General features: G+C 32.5%; 1 long non-coding RNA gene across 1 annotated transcript; it reads left to right on the forward strand.

Moving 5' to 3' along the window:
- The first annotated feature begins 2,486 nt into the window (after positions 1 to 2,486).
- Positions 2,487 to 5,165, forward strand: LOC127160937 (uncharacterized). Its single transcript, XR_007826892.1, has 3 exons — positions 2,487 to 2,588; positions 2,858 to 2,932; positions 3,052 to 5,165. It is a non-coding gene; the product is annotated as an uncharacterized LOC127160937 (long non-coding RNA).
- The last annotated feature ends 408 nt before the right edge of the window (positions 5,166 to 5,573 follow it).

Consider the following 5,573-nt stretch of genomic DNA (forward strand, 5'->3'; position numbering starts at 1 on the left):
TGCAACTGATTTGTCTGCGGTTTCCTACATTATCAGTTCCTATTGTCATGTTGCTCAAAATGTATTACATGTATATAGTTCTCTGTGCTATATTACCCCTCAAAATATCAAGTCATTAGCTCATGGAATATGTCTTTACAGTAAATGCTAAATTTTTGATCTAGTTGTCATAAACTGTCAAGCATATTCTACACATTTCTATTAGACTTTTTGTAAATTTGCCATGAATTGTTCAAGTGAATATTGACTTTCACTAATGTAGAAACTACAGATCAACCAATGATAAAGCAGTTCTCTGAAACAGCTCAAAGGTACATCTCAACATCTCATGAACCTTCAACTGGAAAGCATATATAGACAGAGGACAACACAAGAGTTACAAATTCTGACAGTGGACTTTCTAATTTATATTTCCGCCTTTACTCTTATTTCTTTTTCTTTTCTATTTCACAGTGACTTTGTAATGTATTTGTATTTTATTTATTTCTTTTTTTTATCTATTTATATATATTTTTTTTTTTGTCCGACGACGACTACTAAAATTGTAAGTGTGAATCCTATCCGGTCTTTTTCAGTCATAAACCCCGCATACAGTAATGTGAAATTTCGAAGAGGAAGAGTAGGAGGTAAAAGAGAAAGAGGATGAGACGAAGGAGGAGGATGATGACAACAACATGGAAGAGAAATAGGAAGGGCAATGGCAAGAAAACAAGCAGTCTCATATATTTTAGTTGATGCATGCCAGGGTTGGATCAGGCTTGCAAGAGGATTTTACCACTGCTGCCTGTCCAGGGCCAATTTAGTCTGTGATGTTGAGGAGGTTCTTTGGCCTGTTCCAGACCAAAGACAGGATGCTGGGGCAGAACAATTATTTTTGTTGTCTACAGTACAATAAATTAAGGATTAAAACACTTGCAAATGCATACATTTGTTGTGTTCATCATGTGAATTTTTTTTTTTTCAAGCAACACTTGTTACCAGTTTTCGTAGTATTGTTTTGAATTGATCTCATCAGTGTGTAAAACTGTGTTGTAGTGTATGTGTTTTTGAGGGTTTGTGTGTCATGTCTGAGAGCAAAGTTTGTTTTTTTCAGCAAGATTGAATTGTTTTGAGTGGAGAGCTTCATTTTGACCTGAATATAGTAAGTTCGGGGAATTGAGTTAGAAGTTACGGATTTGTGTTTAGAGTTTTGCAAAAGCGAGGCATAATTTCAAGAAATGTGTTTAAGCAATTGAGAAAAACTGTAATGGGGGCCCAGGTCTTTTAGCACCCACCCAAAAAGGGATAAATGTCTTTCCAGAATACTAATGGTAATAATAGTAAAAAGATAATCATAAAAATATTTTCTAATCATAAAAATATTTTCTTTTCTCTTTGTTGTTGTTGTTGTTCTCAACTTATTTATAATTAAAAAAGCAAGTCATTATGCCAGTGATTTGACTGGACAGTTGAAACATCACTTCAATGAATTTCCCAAGAAGTAAAAAACTGAGAACCCGTGCCACAGAAGTATTCATTCACATGTTCACTCAAAGCCTTGCTTAAAAAAAATAAAATCTCTGTATTTGCTCCCGGCTACTTAGATCCACCCAAACTTCCAATTATTTCTGGCATAAAAACTTCCTCCTCTCATTCTCCAGTTCTGATCCTTGTAAGGCTCTCAATTCTTCGATTGTATTGTTCTTTTAACATATCTTCAGCATACTTTCATTGTTCTAACACGTATCTGACTCATCTCTTTGCCTCATTTGCCAGGACAGAGAGTTGCACCATAAGGAGAACTTTAAAGAAATTTAACGTTAATTTTATTATGTTAAAGTCTATTTTTTCTATAAACATTCTACAATGTAAATCATGTAGTGACTGTCATTGTAAGCATTCTACAATCTAAAAAACATTTTAAAACATGCCCTAAATATAAACAATGTTTATCTGTTCTACATAAAGTAAAATAAGTATAAGAGGGTTTTATACATGATTCTGGTAGAACTAAGGCTAATCAGAGATTTTTCAAAAACGTATGCCAAAATATATATCTAATGTAACATCTAACATTACTATTGTTATGAATCTGGTCGGTGTTCTGCGTGATTATGGTAACAGGAAAATTAGGGTCAAATAGCACAAAAATGGCACAAAAAGACAATTTGTGAACCACTGCCTACAGTAGATTCTGGTACTATGTGTAATGTAATTTTATAGACTGCCAAATAATAGACTGGTTGTTGTTCTGTATAATTTTTTTACTTGTCTGGTTTTGAGTGAAATATAAGAACCCTTTATTATTATTTTTTTAATCTCTACGCATGACTAACAATTACTAGTTTACCACCTTTCATTTTTTCATGTTTAATTTGTTCTTCTTTTGAATAATCCTCTGCTATGAGATTCTTCTCAATTTGATTGTACTCTCTGGCTTTGCCCACTGCTAATCACCGTAGCGATTGAAAATAGGAAGGAAATGGCAGAGTACAGCCCCTGATAAGCTTTCCTGGAATGTTTTTTATTTTTTGCGAACACCCTGCAGTTCAGACCATTTTCTTTCTCAATGTTTAAATCACTTTAAAAATACCAGGCATATTATAATGGTGAGTGCTGCTTTTTTCTGTGTACGATGTGTGTATTCTTTCTTTCTTTATTTTCTTTATTTTATTTTTTGTTTTTGGTTTAAGGTTAATGTTTCTAACAAAATTTAATGCATCCTGCACATCAGCTATTTTTGAGCTTTCTTTATTTGTAGTACTTCATTAATTTTTATCTTGCAATTTTGTTTCTGTTTGTGCTGGATTGGATTATATATTTGTTCGGATTACAACTTTATTTTTAGCCTGTTTTTCATGGTATTGTCTTTGTCTAGATTTGTCCACATACGTCAGCTAATACAATGGGAGGTTTGAGGTTTCCTGCTTTTCTCTTGGTGCTCTTATACACTGTAAGCTCTCACATTTATCACCACTACTTTGAAATGTTTAACTTGGAAAACTCATCAAATTTGTGAAGTTTATAAGTCTTTGATTTTTTTTCTTCTGTGATTCCAAATTGTGCTTTCAGTCTGTGGTCCAGATAGATGGAAAAGTGCTAGAAATGGGCATGTTTCCTGAAGTTGCTGATTACTCATTCCAGAAATGTCGGAAAGAAATGTTGCAAATGGTCACAAAACCTGGAGGTCTCCTGGACACAGAGCTTAACAACAATGTAGATTTTAAAACTATGTAGCAAAGTAATCCAACATGCAAGACGGCCATTCCAGATATTACACCGAAGCACATGGCTGCACTGCAGAGCTATGCAGGAGCTAGTCCTACATTTCGTAGAAACTTCAAGGAGTTGCTTCAGAAAAGTAACGGCAGTTCAACTTATCAAGATGAGTTTCCTTTCAAATCTCTTTTTTTCCTGCTGACAGATGCAATGCAACTCATAGGTAAAAACAAGTGTCGTACAGTGTACTCTGGCACAGTAAAAGAATATGGCACCAGTGTTGGGGAGAAAGTACATTTTAAGAGTTTTTTTTCCAGCAAAACTGCAGTATACTGAAGCAACTGAAATTACATCTCTCAGTGATGACATTGGGACTGTTTTCAACATCACTTCCTGTTTTCCCTTACGAAAAAAGAAGTTTATTGAAGTGTGCTATTAGTATACTTCTTTTAAAATAAAAAAAAGGATAGTATACTTTCAGTCTACTTTTTATGTACTTCTCAGAAATGTGCTTTATATACTTATCAGAAATATACTTAAAATTACATTTAAGTATACTTGATTTATACTTAGAAAAAGTATTTGAGCTATACTTGTGCTCTGAGAATCTGTTTTCATTGTTATACATGAGAGATGCTATTACACATCTTCTGTACAAAATTTCCAAAACACAAGCGAAGAAACGAAAACAGATGCTTCCACACTGTAAAAAATGCAAATACATATTTTCCATTTTACGAAACATTTTGTCTCAAACACTAAAAAAATGCTGTTTTTTTAAAACTAAAAACCCTTGTCAGACCAATAAAATTACACTAATGTTGTCCCAACTAGTCAAACACAGTTGTCTGAGCAAAGAATTTCATATTGTTGAAATTTTAAGGCTTTGTAAGTTCCCAGCATGCATTGCAGCATGAATAAATTATCCTGTTACTGTTATAGGATTATTGTTTTGCTGTTTGCTGACTTCATTTAAACATTTTTTGTTGTTGTTTTGTCGTTACTGTTAGTTATTTGTTGTACTGTGACGTACAGATCTAATCTTTTTAATATTTGGCTGATTGCCACCGTTCTTGAGGTTTGTGTATCTAGCTTTGAGGCCTAGATACTTTCAACCAATTATGTTAATTCCCTGGATATCTTAATTTTGTAAAATGCTTTACAAACAAAGACAATGTTGTCTACATATTACACTAAGTTATTCATAATGTTTATTATGTTCAGATATTCATATAACAAAATATATACAAATTAATACCTAAATAGGGACATAGTAGTATACTTAAAGTATGATATAAAGTTCACTTAAAGAAAACTTACGAGTATACTTAAAGTATAAAACTACTAATCTTGTAGTTTACTGGGACTTTACTTGAAAGTGTACTAAAAATGCATAAAGAAGTATTTAATTAGTAAACTATCAGTATACCTATTAGTTCACTTTTAGTATACTTGCAGTACAAACTGAAAACATAGATGTAAACTAGTTGTGTACTCAAAGTTTACTACTGTTATACTTAAAGTATACTTAAAAGTATACTTTTATATACTAGAAAGTGGGCCAATTTAGTCCCAAGGAGTATAAAAGTAGTAAACTGAAAAGTATACTACTAGTATGCTGATATTTGTATACTTACTACATAAAGTATACTTAAAAATATACTTGAACTTTACTCAAGTATACTTAATAAAATAAACTTGAAGTATACTTCTTTTTGGTAAGGGTTGTGATCAACCTTGAAGATCATGAATGTGATTCCGAGAAAATTGAGCTGCTAATATCGCCCACTGAAGATTTTACAGTTACGGACATCAGGATTATTAGCAATAGCAATGATGAGTTTAAAGAGATCACCTTAAAACATTTTAGCAGTCAGAGTTCTTCGAACTGCACTGGTCTTGCCAGGTAAGAGATAGAGAGAGCAGTAAAGATTTGTTTGATTGTATAAAAAAATATTAATATGTGATAAACTGAGCACATCTAAAATACACTTACTGATCTGAAATTTCTCTTTCTGTCTAAAGCTTTCAGTCTTCCAGTTTCCAGAGTTCCAGTTTACTGAGTCTGATGGCTTCCTTGCTTATGCTGTACTTATACTTACTGAGTCTATAATATACTCTGTGTATTCTTAAAAACTTGAGTGGAAAAGTAAAAGTTACATTCATTTACTTAATGAAAGTCACAACAACTTCTGTGTTCCTGACTTGTAAGGATTCACAATAATAAAATTTGTTTTAATGCATTTTCTTTGTTCTCATTTAAATCTAATCCTTAAGACCACTTAAACCTTGAAAAAATAAAACTGTTGAACTATATACAGTTTTTCCCAATTGTTTACACACATTTTCTGAAAGCATGCCTCATATTGTCAGAA

This window comes from Labeo rohita, unplaced genomic scaffold (genome assembly GCF_022985175.1).
Source record: "Labeo rohita strain BAU-BD-2019 unplaced genomic scaffold, IGBB_LRoh.1.0 scaffold_499, whole genome shotgun sequence".
Lineage (NCBI taxonomy): Eukaryota > Metazoa > Chordata > Actinopteri > Cypriniformes > Cyprinidae > Labeo > Labeo rohita.